This window comes from Eumetopias jubatus, unplaced genomic scaffold, assembly GCF_037043125.1.
Source record: "Eumetopias jubatus isolate StellerSeaLion01/CBP00866 unplaced genomic scaffold, mEumJub1_p1.0 scaffold_16, whole genome shotgun sequence".
NCBI classification, from domain to species: domain Eukaryota; kingdom Metazoa; phylum Chordata; class Mammalia; order Carnivora; family Otariidae; genus Eumetopias; species Eumetopias jubatus.
Genome location: NW_028274822.1, coordinates 16,980,529 through 17,005,289, shown reverse-complemented (window position 1 = coordinate 17,005,289; position 24,761 = coordinate 16,980,529). Strand labels below are relative to the sequence as shown.

At 46.0% G+C, this 24,761-nt stretch overlaps 1 protein-coding gene across 1 annotated transcript in view; it reads left to right on the top strand.

Moving 5' to 3' along the window:
• Positions 1-2,473: 2,473 nt before the first annotated feature.
• The window catches only part of ZNF532 (zinc finger protein 532), a 103,274-nt gene continuing 80,986 nt past the window's right edge, over positions 2,474-24,761 (top strand). Inside the window, exon 1 of the mRNA XM_028102974.2 lies at positions 2,474-2,613. The gene's annotated coding sequence lies outside the window, so the exon portion shown is untranslated. The remainder of the gene's footprint in view (positions 2,614-24,761) is intronic.

The window sequence follows — 24,761 nt, the reverse complement described above, 5'->3', positions numbered from 1 at the left end:
GAGGTCAAAAATGGGTAGCTCAGGTCAGGAAGCTGCCAGTTTAGGAGTGGTTTATAAGGCCTTTTGATGGTGAGATAAAGAAAAGGTTTTTCTTCTCGTTTTTGGTCTCCTTTTCCTTAAGGAACACACCTTTTGTGTGCTCTAACAAAGGAATTTCCGAATTCATAGTGGAATTTGGAGGTGAAGTATTACGTGTAGACTGATATCTATATGCGCTTGCAAAGCCGGTTTCAAACCACAAAAGGATTAAAAAAAAAAAGAAAAGCTGGGATTTTGCAATATACTGATTGGAGGAAAAGCTAAGACATTGAGAGTTAGCAATAAAAACAGCAACAAACAAAATCCCAACGGATTTGGAATTCCTTTAGTTTCTAGTTGGCATAAGAATAATGTGATTTCTTTGTTCTGTTCTTTCTTATCTACAGCACTCAAATAATCGTTTATTTCAGTCGCGCAGTCAAGTTACTTCTATTGTTGCCCAGAGCAGAATGGTGCCCAAGATAGCCTTACGTATGTAGAATAATAGAATGAACCTTTGTGTTGATTTTTTGGTAGAGGGGTAGTGTCATTTTTTAAAAACTTACACTAAATAGTGCTTTTTTTTTTCCTGTTGTGAAACTCAGTGATCTTCTAGAATGGGGTAGGATGGGTGCTTTGCTTTTAACTGTTGGTCTACCTGGCAAAAGGGTTTCTCTAAAATCCTCTTTGTAAAAATAGAACTGAGACAATGTGCAAGAAATTATTATTTTTGTTTTCGGTTGTTTATGGTTTTTAAAAGCAGATGCAATGTTATCTGCCGCCGTTTGTGCAAATGATGAGTTGTGCTTTCAAACTAATTTCCTCCAGTGAGTTTGACCAAAATACTGGGCTTTGTAAAAAGCTCTGCTCAAAAAGTATTTGGCATTACGAGGCCACGAGGCAGTTGTACAACTGAAGCCTCTTTATGATAAAAATAAGAAATCCAGACTTTAGTTTGGTAATACAATTCGTGTAACCATTCAAAGACTGCTGTGCTGTGCTTTCAACTCCTAAGAGAAGGAATGGGGGCAGGGCAAGGGAGCATTTTAAGGAAACGAAGATTCCAAATCTAGGGAACCTAGGATTTACTAGGATATGTGCATTATGAAATTTCATATATCAGGATATGTGTAGTGCATCAAGATTTGAGATAAGTAGGTCCTTGTATACTCTTCAACGCCTGGAATGGTTTTACATGCAAGCTAATAAAGGCCCACCTTTGGGAGAAGAAAAAAGGCCTCCTTTCAAATGAAATCGAGCCCAGGTAAAGTTGAAACTCAACCCACAGAGCTCTGGCACGGTTTTCAGGCTAAAAGAAGATGAGAGTTTCAGTTTCATCGTCTTGTAACACCGATAAATGTGATGCCCTGGCTGACAAAATTTGCAGATTACAGAGGTCTTTCTAAACACGTGTAAATATGTGTGCCAATTTATGTGCAACTCCAAACAATTTGCCGTTTGCAATGAAAGACCAACCACTCTTCCGTGAGACAATCATTCGGTTCATTTACATGAAAAGTCTTAAATAGCAAAAATGCTACTTTCAATTTACATCATAGTGTCCCCATAATAGAGAACAATGGCTTCCTCAATGGAAGTTAATGCGAAGGAGAGGCATACTGAGATTTAAAAAAAAAAAAACCCCAAAACAAAACAAAAAAAACCCCCCAACCATAACAACTTTTCAGCATACTTTGCAAATATTAACCAATTAATCTAATTTAAAATATAGTACACAGCAACAGCTTCCCATGCTGGGAGTCTTCCGTGCTAGTCGAGTAATAGTTATCTTTAGAGTCCGCCCGGTTCACACACAAGTGAGCCTTTTTAAGAGCTTATGGTGACATTTTTTTTCAGACCCTTCCATTTTGTCCTAGTTCCAGGGCAAGCACAATTAGCTTGACATGGGGTTTCTCTCTCCTTTCAAAAAGCCTTTCAATTGAGTGCACCTCCGTGAAAGAGGTAGCACCCAGGACCAAGGGCTGGATAAAGAGCATACCTGATCTGTTTGTAACATATTGTCTCCTTCTTGGACGTGTTAACGATTATACACACCTTTGTGGTCGCAACGGGGTTTATATATGTATCTTTCTGCGTTCTGTAGGCTATGACCACCTGCTGTATGTACAATACGTGCTTGCTGTATGTATCTGTACCATCTCCCTTCTTGAATGTAAAGACCGAGCTATTACATCTTGTTTACTCAGTATCATTCCCCCATTAAAAAAAAAAAAAATCCTACAAGAACTGAACATGCCATGTTTCAATCTGGCCCCAGTGGCTTTTTCTCTGAAAGCAAAACGTGTGTCTTTTACACCAGGGCTTTCTCCCCACCCCAGGGGGTGTCTTCCATTCTTTTGTGGCTCAGTTTAAGGCGAAAAGGGCTCCAAACCACTAACTAAAACAGAGGAGACCCCTTCTTCCACCTCCAGGGAGAATTTCAGATTTAATTTATCTGAAGATAGCGTGCTCTCTTCTTACTTATTTGCCACCATTACGAGGATAACAAAACACCACCTTGGCTTCAAGATCCTGGGTAGAGGCTCACGGTCTTTTTCAACCATCTTTGGCGAGGCCTTGCTTCCTTCCACTCGAGTAAGTTGCGGCTTGGGGCCATGGAAAGGACTGGGTGAGAGCCCGAAATGTCGTTTGGAAAAAAAAAAAGCAGCCCTCCCTCCATCCCCTCAGCATCACCAGCCCGCTCTCCGGGGTGAAGCTGCCATCCAGCAGCCCCATATGGGCGAGACTTGGCAGGTCCACGGGGCTCCCCTCGCAGCCGCGGAGTCGGCGCCGGCCGGGCGTCCGCGCCCGCCGGCTGCGGGGCTTCGCGCTCTCGCCTCCCTTCTCCCCGAATCCTCCCTTCCCCCCACCGGCCGCCCCCTCCCCCTCTGCCGCGCTCCCTTTTGTTCGCTCGCCGCTCGGGCCGCCGCCGCCGCCGCCGCCGCCGCAGGGCCCGCACCCCCAGCCGTAGGCCCCGGCGTGGCGGGCCGCCCCGCCGCCGCCGCCGCCGCCGCCGCCGTCGCCGCCGCCGCCGCGCGGCCTAGAGCGCGCCGCCCGGGGAGGCGCGGGGCCCGGGGCCGGGCGCACTGCGAGGCCGCGGCGGCGGCGGCAGCGGTGGCGGGGCGGCCCGGGGGCGCGGGAGCCGGCAGCCCGGGAGGCGGCAGGCGGCGGCGGTGGCGGCGGGCGGCGGCGAGGCCGCTCCACCGCACGCGCACACACAGAGCCCGGCCGCGGGAATGCAGATGACACGCCCGTAACATGGAAGCCGCCGCCGCCGCTCCGACGACAGCAGCAGCAGCCGGCGGCGCCGCGCTGAACAAAGGTCATCCGAGCTGCGGCCCAGACGCCCGGGCTTGACCGCCGCGAAGGCCAACCCCGGGAAGGGGGTGGGTGTGCGCCCGCGGGGCCGGGGGCGAGCGAGGGGCGGCCGGGGGCGAGCGAGGGGCGAGGGCAGCGCCGGACGGGGCGCGCGGGTGGGCTGCGGGAGAGAGGCGCGCGCGCCGGCCCCTCGGGCCCACCCCTGCGGGCCGGGGCGAGCGCGTGAGGCTCAGGCCCCTTGGCCTGACCGCAGTGGCCTGTCCCACCCTGGCCTGGGGGACGGCTGGCCTTCGCGCCCCGGCAGCTTCCTTGGGGGGGCCGAGGACGAGCCGGTTTCGCTAGGCCCCACAGGTTCAGAGAGGGGGGCCACGTGAGCGCAGGAGCTCGCTCCTACCCCCTCCAGCGCTGGCGGTGCGCAGAGGATTCTTTAAAGGCCTCTGTGCCCCTTTCTCACTGCCCCTTCACTTGCCCCCCCTCCCCACCCCAGGCATCCCTAGTTTCCTACCCCGAGGTGAAGGGATTTGGACTTCTCCCCCCACCGCCCCCCCCCAGGTGCTTGAAAGAAGAGAAGGTTGGAGGAGGAGGAGGAGACGGGGGGGGGGGGGCTGCTGGTGGTGGTGACAGGGCTGAGAGAGCGAGGAGGGGGACGGGAGGAGGGGGCTGGGTGGGGTGGGGGTGACAGGCGGAGAAGAGCCTGGTCAACAAGGCAGCACCGCTCTGCTGGGAGGCCGAGGCCGCTCCTGCAGCCGACGCGCCCAGTGTGAGGAGACACACATAGATTGCTTTCTTGGGGGCTCTTTGTCAGCCACCAACACAGAGAACACACACTGACACACACGTACACAAAGATGTGAGCCAGGTTGTGGGAGGTAAGTGGGGCAAGGACAAGGAGGGGGAAACAGTGTCTGCGGTGGGCTTTGGGGTGGAGGGGCAGGGGGGATGGGCCCTGAGGGGCTCTGGGGTGCTTGCGAGGTGAGCATTTCCAAGGCTGTGTGCTTGTGTGGTGGTCGGGGGGGGGGACGACACACGATGACCTTCCCCTCCTCACGAAGACCTAAAAGGGAAAAGCAACCCCTAGCGAGATCCCCTCTGCGCTGATGATTTTCAGGGACTTGTTGGCAACTCAGCGAGGGTTGCCATAGCTTTTTTATGTAGGGTGACCAGAACCGGCTGAAACTGGTTTGAGGCAGATCAGCTCCTGAACACAATGCAGTCACTGAGCTACTACAGTGGGATAGCAGCTTCCTCCCTTCATGGCAGCCAAAAGCAGAGGAGCTTGCAGGAAGGTACCATCCCAACACAGTATGTGAATGCACACTTAGACACCACACAGCACTGGTACGTGACTAATGGAGCCCTAAAAGAGTCTGTGTAGAGAAGATGGAAAAAAATGTGCAGGTTTGCAAGGTCTGAGATTACTTGGGCTTTTCCTGCCTTTTTCTTTTGCTTAAGGGATGGACAAGGAGCTGAGATTTATGACCCTTATTAAAGAAAAAATGTGCCTTGCTAGGGTGGGGACACTTGGTTTATGCAGTCTCTCTCTCTCTCTTTCTCTGTGTTTTTAACAAAACCAAACCAAAATGAACTGATGGATTTGTAATGGTAGTTTGTTTGTTGCTGGAGAATGCTACTTTGCATGCCTTTTTTTTTTTTCTCTTGCAGGGTATGTTCTGTTTTGTGCTTTTTCTTTTAGAAGCTACTAAAGGGTGTTGGGGATACTTCTGACTATTATGAAGGCCAAAAGGTAACAATATTGTTCTAGGAAATGAGCATAAATGCGTTCCAGTGATGCTGTAAGGCATACATGCTGTCTTTTTTTTCCTTGTAGGCCTGTTGACTGGGGCTGCTTTTAACCCTTTCATATTTGCAGAGAATGCAACCGTGTGACAGTAACTGAACATTGGGCCAAAGTCTTTCCAAAAGGTCAAGGTTCACAAGGTGAGATACGATATTTTGAGCATGAATTTAAGTGTTTATTTGAAGGTCCATGCAGAGACAGATGGACAGTGGATTGGTACCCTGGAGATAATTTGGGGCTCAGAGTGGAGAAGGAATACTCTTAATGTTATCCAAGTTTAATGGGATTAGAGTGACTTTATGATGGTATTGCTATCAAGACAAAATCAGAATGACTTCATTAACTCGCATGTGGCTAGTCCTTTAGAAAGAGGCAGGCCTGGAAAGAGGCAAGTTTAGAGAATGGTAGGCATCAGGGCCTTGTGGGGAATGCACTGCTTTGCATAAGACTAAAGCAGCACACATGTAGCATTATCCTGATGATGACAAAAAAAAAAAAAAAAAGGAAGGACTTGGCCAAATCGAGGCAGCCTAGCCTCCTTTTTAGGATTTGAGGAGTCTGAAGGTAGATTTGCCTTTTGTTCATTCATCACCTTCCTTTTACCTTGTGCTCTGTGTTAACCTGAAAGGTTTGTCAACTCCGAGGCAAGTGGTGGAATGGCTTTTATTGATTTTGGGGGCTGTTGACGGTGAGTTTGCCATTGGATTATTTGTGGCATACATTTTAATGTGGAATGCTAATGCAGTACCAGGAGGAAACCGGCTAGTCTGGCTTCATCTGTGTAAAGATGCCTGCTAACTCAAAGGTTTATAGCAGTGGATGGTGGAAAATGTCTGATGTCTTAGAGAGCTTGCAGTTAGATTCGAGCTGGCATTTTTATGCATCCCCCCAAAACCAGAGGTATTCGAGGAGCAGGGAGAAGAAAGCAGTAAGGAGTCTAGCAAAGTGAAGAACAAAGGCAGTGAGCGCTTACAGGGGGAACACTGAACATTTTGCCTTGGGGTTCCTGGTGCAAAGAGCTGCAACTTCCCCAAAGAGGAAGCCAGCAGCTCCAGAATCCTATCCAGTATGATCTCAACGACAGAGAGAACTCGGTCTGTGTCCTGGTTTGGTAGAAGTACAGTCAAGAGGAGCCCATAGAGGACAGGATTGAAAATACATTTGTCCCCTACTTTGAAGAGGGGATTTTGTTCCTCCTGGATTTGCACAGAGTGGAGTCTTTTCAGAAATGCCGAGGATCTTAGAATATGTGAAGTTGTGTGCTGGCAGTTGGTGGGCAGAGTGTCTGCAGTGAAGGGTGTCAAGTATGCAAGGGTTTTTATTGTTAAGGATTTTTTTCATGTGATTGCAGAGCATCCAGTGTGTGATAAAGCTGGCAAAAGGGAAGCGAGGGTATGGTTAGCTCAGAATACTTTGTGTAGTATTTAATAAAGATAAATGTAATCTCGGCCTGATATACCAATAAATAGCTTACATGATGGAACAAAATTCTTTACAAATCACTGTGCTAAAATTGGTTTTCAATTCTACATCATTTTCGACTGCCAGAGGTTTTGTGTCTGAGTGTGGTAGAAATCTGCTTGCAAAGCAGATCGCAATCCACGTTGCATGATATGCTGCCCCTGCTTTTCTGGTGCCAACTAAAACTCAGATGGCTGATATGATAAACCTTAATTAGCTTAATACAATAAGCTGTTTTATAATTTAGTCCTTCACTCCTGTCTTTAGAAAGTCAGTGATTTTTATTTAACTTTGACAGCTAACCCCTTACAATGAATGTTTCTTGATAGTATGTTTTAAGAGCCCTTTTTGTAAGGCATTGCATGTCACAGAATGTTCTGGTTTACTCTCTCCGTCGTTTTTAGCTTTGTTACCCCCCCCCCCCCCCCCCCCGCAGAAGGCTCCTGGAAAATCGCATTTGTTTTGCATTTAGGCCAGTCTTTCCAGCTGCAAGGGCTGTTTAAGCTTGGAGAGCTGGTTCTCCCGGGCAGCAATCAGGAGCTCATCTGTGGACTGAGGTTTGTCTCAGGTGGCGGTCTCCTGCTGAGGTATAACAATGTAGCAGGCCTAGGTCTCCCGGGGACAGGAACGGAGAGTTTTCTGGGTTTGGGAATGTGAATGTGAGTGTGGAGAATGAGCAACAGCATTCTCCTTCCTGGAAGAGCCAGGAGGGAACAGGGTGGCACCCACACTTGGGGCCAGGCCTGTGTCCTTGCTGTCACTGTCGCCATGCGGATGGCCACACCTGGAGCCTGCCAGGGATTGCCTGCGGCAGGCTCCGAGGATGACAAGCTGGCCATCCCCTCTGGAGGAGGAATGTGGGGGTTTGGCTGATGAGGGTACACTGGAAAGTGTCACAGGGTGTTGAACCTTTGTTTTCATCATTTGCTTACTTGGAATTATTTTCACCACGTTAAGAAACACGAGACCCAGGGCTTTTAGGACTCTTCAGCATCCTGGTTCAGGAGAGGAGGCTTATTTCTCTCTCCCCCTACCCTTTTCTCACAAAGAGATTCCCTGCCCGCATCCACCTTGATTCCTTTTTAAAGAAGGGGGGTTTAGGAGGGAGGCAGCCAACATGTAGATGGAATTTTTCTACATAACTTTTGACTAGGATGAGTTAGAATTTTCAAATTTGTGTCTCCCGTCCTCCCTTTTTTCTTCCCTTGAAATGCTTTCTTGGGTCTGTCTTCTGTTGGGTTTGAATAACCTCCCTCATCTCCTTGCTAGAACTCCCCATCTAGCTGTTCACAGCTGGAGCAGAGGTTGTCCTGATGTGGGACCCCAGGACGGTTGCCAGTGCAAGGGAAACCGGAAGTATCTGGAAAAGATTTGGGGTTGCTCCCTCCTCATCCCCCTAACATCTCTTCCTAATCAGTACAGCAACCACATCTGCAGTAAACATTGAGGAAATCTACACCTGTGTGTTAATTATATTCGAGGGATGATCTTTAACCGAGTCATGGTTAAATAATTAACTTTTTTCACTTTTACATCCAGTAAAATTTACTCTGGTGTGTAGTTTTATGGGTTTTGACAAGCGTATAGCGCTGTGTATCCACCACCACTATCCACAGGGAATGTTTCCATCACCCCCGGAACTTTCCTCCTGCTGTACATCGGTAGGCAGATTCTTCCCACCGCAACCCTTGGCAACCACGATGTGTTCTGTCCCTATATTTGGTCTTCTCCAGAGTGCCATACAAATGGCTTCTTTTCACTTAGCAAAGTGCATTTAAGATCCATCCATGTTGTCGCGTGTATCCGTACTGTCCGTTTCTCTGTTGCCAAGCTGTAGACCCCTATATGGACATACCACAGTTTGTTTATCCATTTCCCCAGGACGTTTGGGTTGCTTCTCCCTGTGGGTGCTTGCGAGGAAAGCTGCTGTACACGTTTGCTTACCGGCTTTTGTCTGAATGTAAGTTTTTATGTCTCTGCCCTCAGTACTTTGGGAGAAGTGGCATGGCAGGGTCATACGGTCAGTACGTAAGAATTAGAAGTCCGAATGAAAGCACCTTCAGCTCTTCTTCGCAGCCATGAGCGCAATCTGGCCTTGTCAGCTGCAGTTAAGACTTCCCAAGTAAGAGATTGCAGGGAGCATTATCTGAAGACACCCGAGAGATGATTATGATAATGGACCACTCACTAACGGGATGACATGCTTTATAACCCAGAACTAATCGGAATTAGCCAAAAGTGGGAACAGAAGACTGCCAGTGGTAAAATATCCTTTATTTCCTACAGCAATTATTTTTCATCTCTTCAGAAACATTTGGCAGTTTAATTTTTACATTTGTCTTCAGGTTCAATACCACGCCAAATGATAACAGAATCACAGTTTTGGAAGGTGGTACCGAAGACCTTTGTTGAAATCTGAGTTGCGTAAACAACGTACTATTAATTATAATTCGTCTGATTTTTTGACTGCCAAAATATGGGTGTTGTTTTAGTATCTGAAGTTACTGTTCAGGTTTGATGCCTTTTAAGGAAATGAAAATATTTAAGCAGAATCTAGGCAATGAAGTAGGGAGATTTGGGGAGCTTTTTTTTATTTCAAATTTTTTTTTTATTTTAACTTTTTAAAAAATTTTTTTAGAGGATAAAATAGCGTTTAGGAATGGGAAGAACAAACAGACCAAGGTTATGGTGCGGTACAGAGGAGAGCCCGAGAAGTGGGAAGTGATCTTAATTTGGGGATTATTTCATCCATTTTGCAGGTACTGAATGTTTCCTAAGCACCAGACATTGTGCTAGGCACTGGGAGTACCAAGAGAAAAGGAATCCAGAGAGAACACTCTAGTGGGAAGTTAGCCTACAGATGCTATGATAGGAATGTGAATGGGCTCCCTAATGCCCATGTCCAGAGGGAGGAGCCCTTGAGGAGGTGGCTTTTGTGCTGAACTGTGCAAGACACTAAGAGTAGGAACAGCTAGCCGAGAGTAGGGGAAGAGCGCGAGTCCGATGGGGGCAGTTTATGGAAAGGCACTGAGCAAGCCTGGTGTTGTGAGCGGGGCCGGGAGAGTGGGGCCTAGAGAGCGGGGCCGGGAGAACTGGGCGGGTGTGGGAGAGTAGGAGATGACATCAGGAGGCAGTCAAGGGCTAGACTTCTGAAGATCATTCTGTACAGTGCACTCAAGTGGGGACTTCCTTGTGTAGGCGGTAGAAGCAGAAAGCCTTACTTGAAATGACAGAGGTCTTGGGGCAGTGTCTGAGGGGGGAATGGAGACTCTCCGGGCTGGAGGCAGGGAGGTCACATGAGGGGACCACCGTAGCAAATCCAGGAGAGAAGAGGGCCTGAGCCCAGGCGTTGCAGTGGGATGGAGTGGTAGGTGGGGCAGGTGTGTGTACCCGATGAGAAGGGGGGGTGGTAGGGAGGAGCTGAGGACGGTGCCAAGTTTGCTCCTTGAGGTTACTTGCCGCTGGTTGTTTTTTCTGTGAAATACTGCATTCAGAAGGCAGAATAGATTGGGAGGGTGGACGTGAAGGGGCTCCATACAGTGAGTTCACGTTTGGGTTGAGTTGTCCTTGGAGGTGTCCTTTGTTGCCTGGATCTGTTTGGGCTGGAGGTCTAAACTGGGAGGAATGGGCATACAACAGAAATGATAGAAGAAAGATGTGAAAAAGGTTGAGTTTGGGGTTCCATAAGATAATGGTTTATATAGTTAAAGCCTTAAAGAAGGAGGGGCTGAAGAACTTGCTGCATGCTTTGGAAAATGGGAGGGCAAGACATTTCCAGAGAGGCAGAAAGTGATCTTAGTAGCTGACATCTGCATACACGGCAGCTCATGGTAGGCCTTTCCTCTTGTTATTTCATGTAATGCTGAAGCAGTGAGAGGAGCTGGGTACTTTTATTCCCATGGTACAGGTGGGAAATGAAGACCCTGGCCAAGGCCCACCAGCTTATAAACGATATTAGAGGCAGAATTTGAAGCCTATTCCTCACCACTAGGCTGTTCTGCTTCAGGGAGCAGAATTGGTGGGCATGAGGAAACCTCGGAAGGTGTTCAGGGGTGTGGAGGCTAGGAGGTAGGTGCTAGACGGTAAGGGCACTAATAAGATTCAATTTAGAGGTGGCATTTGACGGCTGAGATGAGAATGCGTAATGGAGAAGTTTGGGACACAGTTGAGGTTCCCTTGTAACTAGCCCCGTTTTCCTGACTTTACTCAGCATGGAGAGAAGAGAGTCGGTACGTCAGAGGCAGTGGGAGAAAGCGGGTTGAAAAGAGTACATTTTTACTGGGCACTCTAGGGTGAGGATATAAAAAGGAAGGAAGATGGAACTGGGATGTTTTTGTTTTTGTTTATTCTTTGAGAAGGATGAACTCAAAATAAATTGGAAGTAGTGCTGAGAAGAATCTTTTGTCTCAATAATAAATACAGTTTAAAGAATTCTTTGAATCATCTTCTGCAGACAGGAAGTTCTGAATTTTTCCTCTTTTAGAATGAGAGGGGGAGAGCAAATTCTACTTGATCTAAATCTGGAGACTAAGTCATTTTTAGACAAACTCAAAGTGGCCTTTTTAGCTACCCCAAGTATTCCCTCCTAAGTGGCCTGTAGTCAGTGGTTATTAGGGACGGAAAATGCAGATTCTGTATTGTTTTCGGTTAGATATTAGTACAACTTGACGTAATTAGAGATTCCAGGCATCTTGCAGGATTTAGAGAGGCCTAAAGATAAAATCAAGGTGTAGTTCTTGAATGTTTTCTCAAGTCAGCCTTTTTTTTCTGTTTGGGACACAAACTCTGGCTTTGCAAAGGCTGACTCACTGGTCTTATTATAGGTATTGATTTTGATCATTTTCTTCTGTGAGGAACAAATTCTTTCTAGGGATCTGAATTGTAATAGGTGGCTGAAAAACTTACCGAGTTAGAAAACTCAAAGCCCTGTGTTGTTTTTGTTTTTAAAGATCCCTTAGCTGGAAATACTTCAAAGATTTACTTGTCTCCTTTTCTACAGTGAGCCCAAACTGGGGAGAGGGAGGGGTGGGCAGGTGGACCTAGAACCCAGCACGCTGGACTCCCAGTCTAAAGCAGCTTGCGTCATTACGGACTGTCTCTGTGCCGTCCAGTGTTATGTGCTGGGTGGTGTATGCAGCAGCTCATAAATACAGTCCTTATGTCCTGTGAACCACACAGGTGCTCATTGGTAAGCTGCTCTTTAACTGTTTTGCTGATTTAACAGAGCAAGAGTGGGAGAGGTAGTTTGAGGTCTCTAGTTTGAGACGTGATCATGCCTAGTGTTCTAGTTAAGTCTGGGGGGCTCAGTCCACAGGGATTTTCAGTGGCCTTTGCCTGGCTCTCAGTGATGACATACACCTGTTTGCCTAGCCCTTGGTGACCTAGAGCTGCATTCTGCCAACCTGGGACCTTGAGCAAGTTCCTTAAATTCTAGGCCATGCTTTCCTTGAGGGTTGTTGCGAAGATTAAGTGCATATAAAGTGCTTAGCAGAGTGCCTGCTACGGGGTAAGTCCTCCCTCAAATCTTAGCTGTTCTATGTTCCTCAGCTTCCCTGGTTTAGGGAAAGGGCCTTTGCGCTGACATTCTTCTCTCATCGTAGAGGGTGTTGTTTCTCCTGTCCTGCCTCTTAGCTCATTTTTAAGTAGTTTTGTTTTGGTTTGTTTTGGCCCATGAAAATCCGCAGTTGAGTGTCTCCTGCCTGGTCTGTAATGTCTTCAGTGATAGCTGCCCTCTACCTGGTTTAAAGTGGGGGAAATGTAAGCAGGAGGGTAGGGTCCTAGTTCCCACTTGGCTGGACATTCACTTGTAGCTGGAAGAATTTTGTCTTTATTATCTCGTACTTCGACTGTCTTTGCTTCCAGAAAAATCCAGCCCAATCAGTGATGGTTATAGTGTAGTTGATGTAATTTATGTTAACCAGAGTTAAAAGAAACAAAACCTGATTGTGAAAATATGGTAGGTTAGCCACAGCTTCTGCTCCATCCCTTTTCCCATGGCACTCTGCTTCCCACATTTGCTTGGCAGTGACCAGATAGTCATTATCTTGCACACTGGGATTTGGTGGTGATAGAAGATGGAGTGGAGAAGGAATCTATGGGTGATATTTTAATGTCTAAAACTTCTCTGTCAATGTAGTGGGTGCTAGTCACATACTGCTGTGGAGTGCTTGCAATGTGGCTAGTCCTAACTGGGATGAGCTGTAAGCATAGAATACACACCAGGTTTTGAAGATTTATACAAAAGAAAAAAAAAAGGATGTAAAATATTTCATTAATACTTTTTCATATTGATTACATGTTGAAGCAAGACTATTTTGGTGGAATACAATTTATTACTAAATTAGAATTATTAACTTAAAATGTATTTACCCCACCCCCCTGCAGCCCCCTTTGTTTCTTTTATAAATGTGACTGCTAGAAAATTTAAAACTATATATATGGCTTTCATTCTTTTTCTATTGGACAGGGCTGTTCTGGAATGTTGGATGGACATCTAATGAAATTTAGCAGTGAAATGTCTCTGGTGCCCTGAAGTATTCATGGTCATTGATGTTGAGTTCCCCTTTCGGTGGGTAAAGATCGTGTACAGACGGTGTGACGTCTCCTGGTTAGAGAAACTCACACTCCTCTGGTTTGGACCTCTTTTCTCTCCCACATATTCCTAGTTCATCTCTCTGCACTACTGGGTCTAGACAGTCGTGCCAGGCTGGTGTCTGCTTCCGAACAGACAGGGAGCCAGTGTTTATCACAAGTTTACCATGTGCTGGATGCTCACACTTAACATCCCCTGTGAAATATAATTACCATCCCTGGTGAGACTCGAGAGAGGTGAAGTGACTGGCCCAAGGTGGTACGCTTGTGAGTGACAGACCTTGGATTTGGGCCAGGGATGAGCTGGCTTTGAGGTCATACTGCCTTTTCCAAATAACAGCTCCTGCTTGGTGCTCGTGTCTTGTACCTCTTCCTCAGAGTCCCATGCCTGGTCCTGGGTGCCCTTGTTGTCTGCGTAGCATTTCTCATGCTTTAGTTTGCATGCAGATCACCTGGGGAATGTGTTAGATAATGCAGATAGTGATGCAGTAGGGCTGAGTGGGCCCAAGGTGTTCTGCACGTCTGACAAGCTCGCCGGTTGGTGATCTGCTGCTGGACCACACGTTGGGTAGCAAGGGTCTCCATCATTTCCCTTGGTTTTGGACCTGCTTCCTCTGCTTCCAGAGTGATCTGATTCTCCAAAACTTGCCTCACTCTGCAGGGGCTCACCCTGTGGCTTTGGATGGGATGCCAATGAGCACAAATGGGGTCAGAACCGGTTTCGGTCACGGGTGCCCACACTGGCATGACTGTTGATTTCTGTGTACACACGATCTGACCAGATCCGTGTGTTCCTGTTGCTGCATAACTGCATTACTCCTCCTTTAGTATCTTAATCCCTTTGACACCTGTAGTCTGATAAAACAGAAGATAATTGTAATATTGAGATAATGTGGCAGGGGTATCTATTTTAAGTCCTTGTGATGAAGACTGGCCTTAAATTGACACTTGGGGGTGACTATGCCATGTTTGGTTCAGAGAGTCAGTATCTGATGAGAGATGAAGACTAAGAGCAGTTGGCCTGCCACTATTTCTGCCTCCATGCCTGACAGGGAATCGAGGTGACTTGTGACTTTTTTTTTTATGGTTTGGAACATTCTTTTTATTTATTTTATTTTTTTTGCTTCATTGTTTTTTTTTTTTAATTTTATTATGGTATGTTAATCACCATACATTACATCATAAGTTTTGGATGTAGTGTTCCATGGTTCATTGTTTGCGTATAACACCCAGTGCTCCATGCAGAACGGGCCCTCTTAATACCCATCACCAGGCTAACCCATCCCCCCACCCCTCTCCCCTCTAGAACCCTCAGTTTGTTTCTTAGAGTCCATAGTCTTTCATGGTTCGTCTCCCCCTCCGATTTCCCCCCCTTCATTTTTCCCTTCCTACTATCTTCTTTTTCTTAACATATAATGTATTATTTGTTTCAGAGGTACAGGTCTGCGATTCAACAGTCTTATACAATTCACAGCGCTCACCATAGCACATACCCTCCCCAGTGTCCATCACCCAGCCACCCCCTCCCTCCCACCCCCCACCACTCCAGCAACCCTCAGTTTGTTTCCTGAGATTAAGAATTCCTCGTATCAGTGAGATCATATGATACATGTCTTTCTCTGATTAAGACTTTTCCTTAGAATAGGAGTTCCAGTGAGCCGTCTCACACAAAAGTGTGGAAGGATGGCTCATCAACACCACCTCCTTCTCCAGCACACAGTGAAGGCAACCACCCCGGAGTCCTTGGATCAGGAGGCCTTGGGGGAAGGTCTTGGTCTTTGGCCAAATAAGAAATTGAGTTTCGGGATGGAGCTTGGGGTATTGTGTTTGAACTCTTAAGAGCCATTTTAAAAAGTTCTAAAAACATTTAAAAATTTTTAATTTTTTTAAAAAAGATTTTATTTATTTATTTGACAGAGAGAGACACAGCGAGAGAGGGAACACAAGCAGGGGGAGTGGGAGAGGGAGAAGCAGGCCTCCTGCTGAGCAGGGAGCCCGATGTGGGGCTCAATCCCAGGACCCCAGGACCATGACGCGAGCCGAAGGCAGACGCTTAACGACTGAGCCGCCCAGGCACCCCAAAAACTTTTAATTTTTTTAAAAATGATTATTTGAGAGAGAGAGAAAGTGCATGCGCTTATGCGAGCAGGGAAGGGGAGAGAATCCTCAGGTAGACTCCCTGCTGAGCCAGGATCCTGAGGTCTTTACCTGAGTGGAAATCAGGAGTCTGACACTCAAATGACTGAACCACCCAGATGCCCCATAATTTTTTAAATTAAAAAATATATATTTAAGTAATCTCTACACCCAATGTGGGGCTTGAACTAACAACCCCAAGATCAAGAGTTACATGCTCTTCTTACTGAGCCCCCCAGGCGCCTCCCAGTGTATTTTTTAAATTTGGGGATGTGCATTGATTAAGTAAGCTAATGATAAAATGATCTCTGTTACATGAGATAGCTTACCATCCCCATCTCTCTATAAGAAATCTCCATTTCACAGAAATCCTAGTTGAATTTCAGATCTTGCTGGAAATTTGGACTCAAGAGTTGTATGATATATGAATCTGGCACACTGAATAGGATTTTTAATTGTTGGCTAGATCTGTCAGTTCCCTGCTTGGTGCAGAATCCTGTGCCTGGTATGATGGGGGTGCCTGCCTGGCCCGTGAGTGTAGCTGCTGAGGAGTCACAGACTGCTGGAAGGGCAGTGGGGTGGGGTTGGGGGAATAGAAACAAGGCTGGGTGTTCAGGATGGGCAAGGCCATGGGGCCGGCCCTGGAGAAAGGGGTTGGAACTATGGAAGTTATCTGAGTTGCAGGTGAATTCAGAATGCAGTGGGGTAGTAAGTCCCCAGCCTTTCTGGAGCAAGCCAAGTGTCAGGAGAAATTAGGAGTCAGAGACGAGATAGGCGCTCAGCGGTTGTCAGAAGGCAGAGTGAAAATAGATGGTCACGAGTCTAGTGGACAGGCAGGAACAAGTGGGTCTGTGAAAGCACAGGACAGCAGTGGTTGGGCGATGGGGACTGTGTGTGCTCAGAGGAAGGGCCCCCAGAATGACTGTGGGGTATGTGAACAGGTGGACGGGTGAGGGCAGGATGAGCTACTATTGCCGGTGATCGCTGGATAACTGAATCAGAACCAGCTCTACATGGCAGCCTCCATGTGATATGGCGGGTGAGGACACGCATTGCTCAGCTGGAGGAGTTAAGAGAATGGACTGGGAGAAGCAGTGGCTCCTTCTATGCAAAATTCACATGGGAAGGCATTAAAACACTAGATTGATTGGAGTTTGCCCACCTTCACAGGACATGTGATCAAGACATAGCTTTTCAAACTCACACCAGAAGAAAAGGAGCTGATGATGAGGCCATGACTGCTGCCAGAGGGAACTCCCGTGTCCTCTCGTACTGAGCTTGCTCTGCATTCTTTTCAGGATCACATGGCCTCTGCTGTCTGTGCCTCTCATTTGGTAGAACTGCGTTCTCTTTCTGGTGCACTTGGCAGACATGGCTGTCCCACAGCCCCTGTGTTCCCACATCCTTGTCTACAGTACTAGTAACATCACCTGTATTGCTCAGTCCCACTTCTGGTTCTCCAGACCGTGGGCTAATTGGTCTTGTTCTACTCAGCTGTGGTTTGGAGGTTAGGGTTACTGCTAACCCTACACGGGTGGTAGTTTGCATTGGGCTAGTGAAACACCCCCTACCGAAACATCTACGACCCGACAAGGGGGCAGTCTTACCCTGTTTTAGGCTCTGAGTGGTTAACAGATATGCCAAGGCTAAGTTGTTGGGAATTGGCATTCGTGCCTGGATCTTTCTGATCCCAATTTCTACACCCTTTACCATTCTTCAGTATAGTAGCTAAGGTGTAGGAGCTCTTTTGAGTGTAGGGCTGGACTCTTTTGTTGATTTTCTGTTTACTCAAAATCACAAGAACAATGTGTTCAGCTTTCAGCATTTGCTCCATAAATGCATAGCAAAGGCCAATTGTCTGAGTTATGCATTGGAATGAGACACTGGAGGTAGGAAATTTGGCCAAATGGTTGGAGGAGTTATTCAAGCCTAATGTTTAGAGTCTCATGTGTACATAGATGTGTATTTGAGGCCTCTGCCAGGTAGGGGTGTGTGTGTGCATGCGTGCGTGCGCGTGCACGCACTCGTGTTTGGGGCCCCTCATAGGTACATACCTGTTTGGCAAAAGGCAAGTCTGGTTTATCTGGCCAATGTTAATTTTGGGAAAGTTGAAACACATAGTTCAGTACTTGAGTGGTAATAATTAGGCTTTAATGCTTTTGATTTTAGATGACTCACAGAATTGTAAAACTTTTCTGTTCTCCTCGTCTGGAGTGTTAGGATATTGTCAACCTCCGCTGGAATTTCACGTGTAGCTCTAACCTCTTTGGTTACACAGTGCTCTTATTTCAGGTCATTGAGGATAGGAAACATTTGTTCTGCATTTGTTGTGCTTCTTAGAAGACCTTGCGGGGCTGCCTATCTGCAAGAGGCACTTAAGGGTGCTCATTATATCCCAGGTAGTGGTTGGGAATTCTAATGGCATCGATCTTGTTATCCCCTGACTGAGAGCACCAGAGCTGTGGCTTCATTTCTTCTAGGGCTTTCTCTATGCTAGAATCCTGTCGCTGACCTTGTTTTGATGTTACGGTAACTCACAGTAATTAGTACTTAACTATATTCCGGGTATTCCGGGTAGGAGTAAGTACCTATCTGGATTATTATTTTTTTAAGATTTTATTTATTTATTAGAGAGCAGGGGGAGGAGTAGAGGGAGGGGGACAAGCAGACTCTGTGCTACGCACAGAGCCCGACACGGCTGAGGTCATGACCTGAGCCTAAACCAAGAGTCGGACATTCAGTCACCTGAGCCACCCAGGCGCCCCTGGATTGTTTTATTTAACCTTCACAATAACTCTGTGAAGTGGATCTTATTTTTTTCCATTTTACACATGAGAAAACAGAAGCTTGAAGAGGTTAAGTAACTTGCCCAGAGTCTTGTAACTTATAAGGGGAAGAGCCAGGACGTGCTCCAAATTTGTCTTACTCCAAAGCCCATGCTTTTAACCACGACAGCATACCGTGGTTTATAGGTGTCATTTCTACAGCCAGTTGATGGCAGGCTCAAATATCTTTGAGGTTCAAAGCTGCTGCTTCTGGGTCAACCAGTATTTCTCCTATTGTCAAGATCTGCAAGGTATTTTGGGCTTGCTCCATGATGCTGATGTGGCTCTGGCTACTGAAAGTAGGTAAACATTGAGAGATACCTTGCTCCCTTTCCTGATTTTTCTTCCTTGACCACATATATGTGTACCTACTTGTGCGCCTCTGCATTTTACAACACAAGTAGCATCCTTTGGCAGTAATTGTAGAACCAGCCAAACAATGTTTTTATCCTCACTTCTGCAGTGTTAAATTTTATTATTCTTCCCTTTGTATTTGGAGATTTGTTCGCTTGCTCTTTCTTGAGTTGTCCTCGGGGTTGATGTGGAGGTGCCCGTGGAGTGGAGCTACCAGGAGAAACACGGAGTTAAATGTTGTCTGGGAAAATGTGCCAGAAGCATCTCCCTCACACTCCATTTCAGAATGCATTCCTATTTGCTAATAACCATCTCCCAGGAAGAACAGCTGCTTACACTTTGTTTCAAGCATGTCCCAAAGATGTCTCACCCAAAAGCTTCTGGCCTCCCAGTACTCTTGGGGGTTCCCAGCCTGGGTCCCCAGAATGAAGATTCTCACGGAGAGTTCACAGCAGCAGTTCAGGAAGGAAAAGTGTTGTGTGCATGAGTCTGTGTGCATGCACGCATGCATTTGACCCAGCATTTCCCACATTCCCGGGCTATGGAATCCCTTCTTTTTGGTGGTACATTCCTGGGTGAACATCCTTCAAGCTGTTGGCTGTCACTGATGTGAACTTAGTGAAACATGGGAGGGCCTTGAGAGGAGTAGGGCCAGAGCTTCCTCCGATCTCTTCCTTTTAGTATAATATACTGATTGGTGAAATGATGTGATTCATTGTGTGTTTTTCTGCTTTCTGTCTACCCCAGGAAGAGAATTTGTGAGTGAGTTTATATATAAGGCCAACAGCCAGTAGCCTGCTGCGAGTGATAACTTCGGGGGGAGGCTCTTAGTTGTATGTGATAGTTGAAAGTAGTACCTTTCATAATTCCAAACACGTTTTAAATGAAACTGGTGTCTGGTGAGACTCGTTTGATGCTCAGGTGATGGCTTCACTTTGGAATGAATGTGAGAGCAGTTGTGATCAGGATGCAGGAAACCCTTCGCGCACACCCTTCCTCAGCAGGTGGAGAGAAGGGGGCCGGGGTAGCCGGAGCAGTGACCTCCACCATCTCCACCTGGATGACGTGGGGCGTGGGGGGAAGGTAGGTTTATGGTGATTTGAAGAGGATTAGGTCTTGGTGAGAGGGGGACAGGGTGATGAGGGGAAAATCTCTTGTTTACCTGGAGCAAGATTTTCAACCTTAGCGCTGTTGACATTTGGGGCTGCAAAGTGCTGTGTTGTGGGGCTGTCCTGTGCATTGTAGGATGTTTGGCAGCATCCCTGACACTGATACCCACCCCTTACCTCACCCCCCCCCCCCGCCAACTTGTGACAACCAGAGATGTCTCTGGACCTTGCTAGATATCAGTGTTGGTGGTGGTGGAGGAGAAGGGGCAAAATCGCCCCACTTGAGAACCATGGACTTAAAGCCTTATAGCAAGAGCAGTACTTCAAAACTTTGGGTAGTAAGAATTCCCAGCAAAGACCTCCAAGGGAAGCAAGCAAGCATCTTGAAACTGTACAAATCCCCCAAGAAATGCAAGATACCTTGAGCTGCTAGTTTTCTCTTCCGTGTTGTCTAATGCTAGAAGTCTCAAAAATATTTGCAAATATTTTAAATTTAGTATTTAAGATGAAAATAAATGCTGGTAAAATGAGTAAGAAACTGCAGAAAACGGATCTGCTGGTTAACTGTAGCATTTCAGGGACAAAGGCTTCCACGCAGGATTTAGGGTTTATGTGCGAAAACTGAGAAGGCTTATACAGGTGACAAAGGAAAATTACTTTGAAGTTCTCTATTAAATACTCAAAATATCACTTCTAATTTAGAAAATCTATCCTTTGCTTCAAGCCAGAATTGTAGAGATGCTACTAAAAAATGGTATTTATAAAATGCCAAAGGAATGCTAAAGCTTTTATGTGTTTTACTCTTGAACGAGGAATCCTTTGTTTTAGCACTTAAATGGGCAAGTGATTTCTTTCCTTTTTTTTTTTTAAAGATTTATTTATTTATATGATAGAGAGAGACACAGCGAGAGAGGGAACACAAGCAGGGGGAGTGGGAGAGAGAGAAGCAGGCTTCCCGTGGAGCGGGGAGCCCGATGCAGGGCTCGATCCCAGGACCCTGGGGTCATGACCTGAGCCGAAGGCAGCCGCTTAACGACTGAGCCACCCAGGCGCCCCAAGGGCAAGTGATTTCTTAAGTTTGATATACTGGAATTCACCAAACATGTTTCATATTAAAAAAAAAAGGGCACTTTACAACTAACTAGTAGTGAAAAAATTTAATTTTTTTTTTTTTTTGCTTTCTCGCAAAATCTTTTGAATAACCCACTTCAAGCAGAGGCTGTAATGAACTTTCCTGAAGTTTATTGGTGGTGACAGGTTTAGCCCAGATCCTTTCAGTATTTCTATAAACTCATTGATGAATTAGCAAATGCCAGCACCAGGGTCTTTTAGTTAAAAGAACGTAAATCCAGTGGGAAATAGGGCTAGAGCAAAAGCGCCTTTGACAGAATTTACCAAGATTGATGACTTTGACTATCCCTAAGTTCATAGGAAATACAAACTTTCATCTACTTCCCTGTAGGTATGAGATTTTGAAAATGCACACCTACACCTGGCGGGTGAACTTTGAAAACTGTTTTCCCCCTGCCTTCCCATCATCCCCTCCTCTTTTCTGGATTCAAGTGACAGAATGTTTGGTGTGCATCCTAACCCTTTCTATGAATTTTACATAGCTCTTCATTTTACATATCTATGTAGAAGCATGTAAAATGCAGTATGCTTGTTTTTTCTTTTTAATTTTAATGTAATTTAGATACTGTTTTATGACTTGATTTTTTTTCACTAAATGGTATTATACCTTGATTGTTCCACGATGTTCCAGATGTTCCACATCTACCTTTTTTTTTTAAGATTTTATTTATTTGAAAGAGGGAGAGAGAGGGAGAGAGCGAGACAGAGCACGAACAGTGGGGAGAGGGAGAATCAGGCTCCCCGTGGAGCAGGGACCCAGATGTGGGGCTAGATCCCAGGACCCCGGGATCATAACCCGAGCCAAAGGCAGACGCTCAACTGACTGAGCTGCCCAGGTGCCCTTATCTACCTTTTTAAAAAAAGACTTATTTATTTACTATAGAAAGAGTGAACACATGAAAGTGGGGGGAGAGGCAGAGGGAGAGAATCTTTAAGCAGACTCTGCACTGAGCAAGGAGCCCAACGCGGGGAGGTGGGGCTCTGTCCCCGGACCCTTGAGATCATGACCTGAGCTGAAACCAAAAGTCAGAGGCTTCACCGACTGCGCCTCCCGGATGTCCCTCATCTACCTTACTTTAATGACTGCTTAATACTCCGTAAGAAAGGATGTATCATAAATAATGTGAATGTATTTAACACTATTGAACTGTATACTTAGAAATGGTTAAGACGGGGCGCCTGCATGGCTCCATAGGTTAAGCGTCTGCCTTCGGCTCAGGTCATGATTCCAGGGTCCTGGTAATCGAGGCCCACATTGGGCTCCCTGGTCAGTGGGAAGCCTGCTTTTTCCTTTTCCCCCTGCCCCTTCCCCAGTTTGTGTTCTCTCTTGCTCACTCTCTCAAATAAATATCTTTAAAAAATGATTAAGGTGGTGAATTTCACATTATGTGTATTTTAGCGCAGTTTTTTTTAAGAGGATTACCACATTTGATTTAATCATTTCCCTACTGATGGACATTTACATTTTTTCCAGGATTCTGCTGCACCAAAGGTTTTTTATACCGATGCCTCTCACTTTGGAAGGTTTAATTTTTTTGGTTTAAAACATTGCCCCTGTGCCCTAAGGTCTATGACATGTCGTCCAGATACAGGAAATAGGATCCTTGCCTTTTTTTCTTTTGGCGGGGGGAACTAAGGAAAAAAGCCTTTTTTTTTTTTCTTTCCCTTTCTGGACTTGAAGGATTTATTGGTTGTGGGTGTGCTGCTGGAGAGTGAGAATCCTGAGGTAATCTCTTTAGCTGAAAGTTCTTTTTCATTATTCGCAAGCTCAGTGGGTGTCTGTTTGGGCAAGCCTTTGCCCTGAGCACCTTTTTATTGTTATATACCAGATACCTGCAGAGACGTCAGGCCAGGTGGATTACCTGGTTTCCAGAGGAATTCCTGGAGGTGAAATGAAGGACAGCCCTAGGGAGGACGTGTGCTGCCAGATAATTGAGTTCTGATAGCCAGGTTTGGCTAGCCCGGGTTCTGGTCGCCTGCAGTGGTTTGGTATTGAGTAAACTCTTAACTTCTGCTTGGAGCTTTTCAAGCGGAGCCGTCGCTTTTAAATGCTAACCTGAGGGCAGCCCTGCCCTTTAAATTGACATTCTGCTTTCTAAAGAAAAACCTGAGACAGGTATTTTTGGAAGCTTTGTATATTCAGTAAGTAGATATTCCACTGCTCGAGAACCTTAGCACTCTGGGCAAGTCAGCACAATTCTATTTTTGGCTCTTGAGCAAGAAGAAGAAAATAGTGGTCATGTGGATTGCCTGGAGGGGCTTAATTTGGGTATGTTAGACGCGGGTTTCGATGCACCCTGTGTCCTGTGCCTCTTGGGTCGCTGAGGTGGTCTGGTGGGGGAAGAGGGAGATACAAAAAGGGTCTGAGCAGCTGCAGCAACAAGGGACCCGTCACCGTCCACCTGGGCCCCACAAAAGCCACAAAGCAAAGCAGAAACCCCAGGCTTGAGTGTGCAGGAGCATCTGTGTCCTGCGGGACCTGCCAGTATTGCTAGTTGGGGTGAACATGTCTTCTTCTAAATCCTAGACCCTCTCTTGAATGTCGGCGACCACGCTGAGCTGGGGGCGAGCTGTGGTCAGTCCCATTTCCTGAGGAAGTGACTGAGGTAGCCAGCTTTTGCTTCACCCTGGAGCCCCAGGAACCCAGAGGAGTAGAAATCACATGCACATTGATTTTCCTTTGAGCAGGGGCTTTGAAATGAAAGCCCTTCGTAGATGTTTTTGTTAGGTTAGTGCTTTGCTTTCAAAAATTATTTTAACTGCTCTTCTATTGTAGTTGTCTTTCTGTCCTATACACTGGGAAATCAGAACATTGAAGGAGCAGAACTTTCTGTGTCTTCCTTAAGGGTTTCTGGGATTATGTTCTGGTCTGAATTAAGAAACCCAGTGTATTTTAAAGGACTTTAATCGCTTGAATAATAAAACAATCTTTACGGGATATTTAATTTTATACAGGCAGACTCAGGATGGAATTCTTAGGGTTTTTTTTTTCATACTTAAATAAAGAAGAATTTATTTGAGAGAGAGCATGTGTGTGCGAGTTGGGGGCGGTGCAGAGGGAAAGGATCCCAAGGAGACTCAGCTCTAGAGCCCCACGTGGGGCTCAGTCTCACGACCCTGAGATCATGACCTGAGCCGAACCGAGTCAGACGCTTACTGATTGAGCCACCGAGGCGCCCCTTGGATAGTTTTTGATAGAGGAAAATGTGGGAAACTGGGCATTTTGGAATTTGTAAGTGATTTTAGCAAACTACGAAGGAAAATTAAATATTAAATCCATTAACTCCACACGAAAGGGCCATTTCTAATGTGCCCTCTCATGGCTTGATATCATTTGTTTTCTAATTTTGTAAATATGAAATTTTCATTTCGAGTCTTTTTTTTTTTTTAAGGTGAGAATGCATATGATTCAGTCTTTTCCTCCCATGCACCCCCCTTCAGCATATTGTGGACCATATTTTCTCTTTTCTTGATTTTCCTTCTTCCCAAGCACTTAGATAACACACAAGAGTTAAAAGCTCTGAAGTTAACTAGGTAGAGGTAAATAAGCCCCGAGGTTCCCTGTTTCCAGGTAGCTAGCACAAATAAAGGGGTGCTTGTTCAGGCTTTACCTGAAATCCAAGGTTGTCTTTCTTGAGCCATGTAACGAATATCCATATGTTATGTCTCTTTCTTCATATTGCTTTTACTTGCTTCTTCATATATATTTTACATTTTCTATAAAATAGTTATTAAGAACAGCATTCACATTAACTTGAACTTTCTATTAAAAGGATATTTTTCCAGAAGGAGAGCAGGTGCTTAAGAAATATAAACTCCTAAATAAAATTAATTACCCTTGTCAGTACTTAACTGTTAAAACCTGGGCTTATCCAAACATTTGCTTTCCTTCTACCCAGAGGGTAGTTACTGTGCCCAGGGCCCCATTTCTTCCCTGGAAGGGTGGTTATTACCTCTTTAGTGACTTCTAGGTATTTCTTTCTTTCTTTCTTTCTTTTTTTTTTTTTTACTTTTAATGGT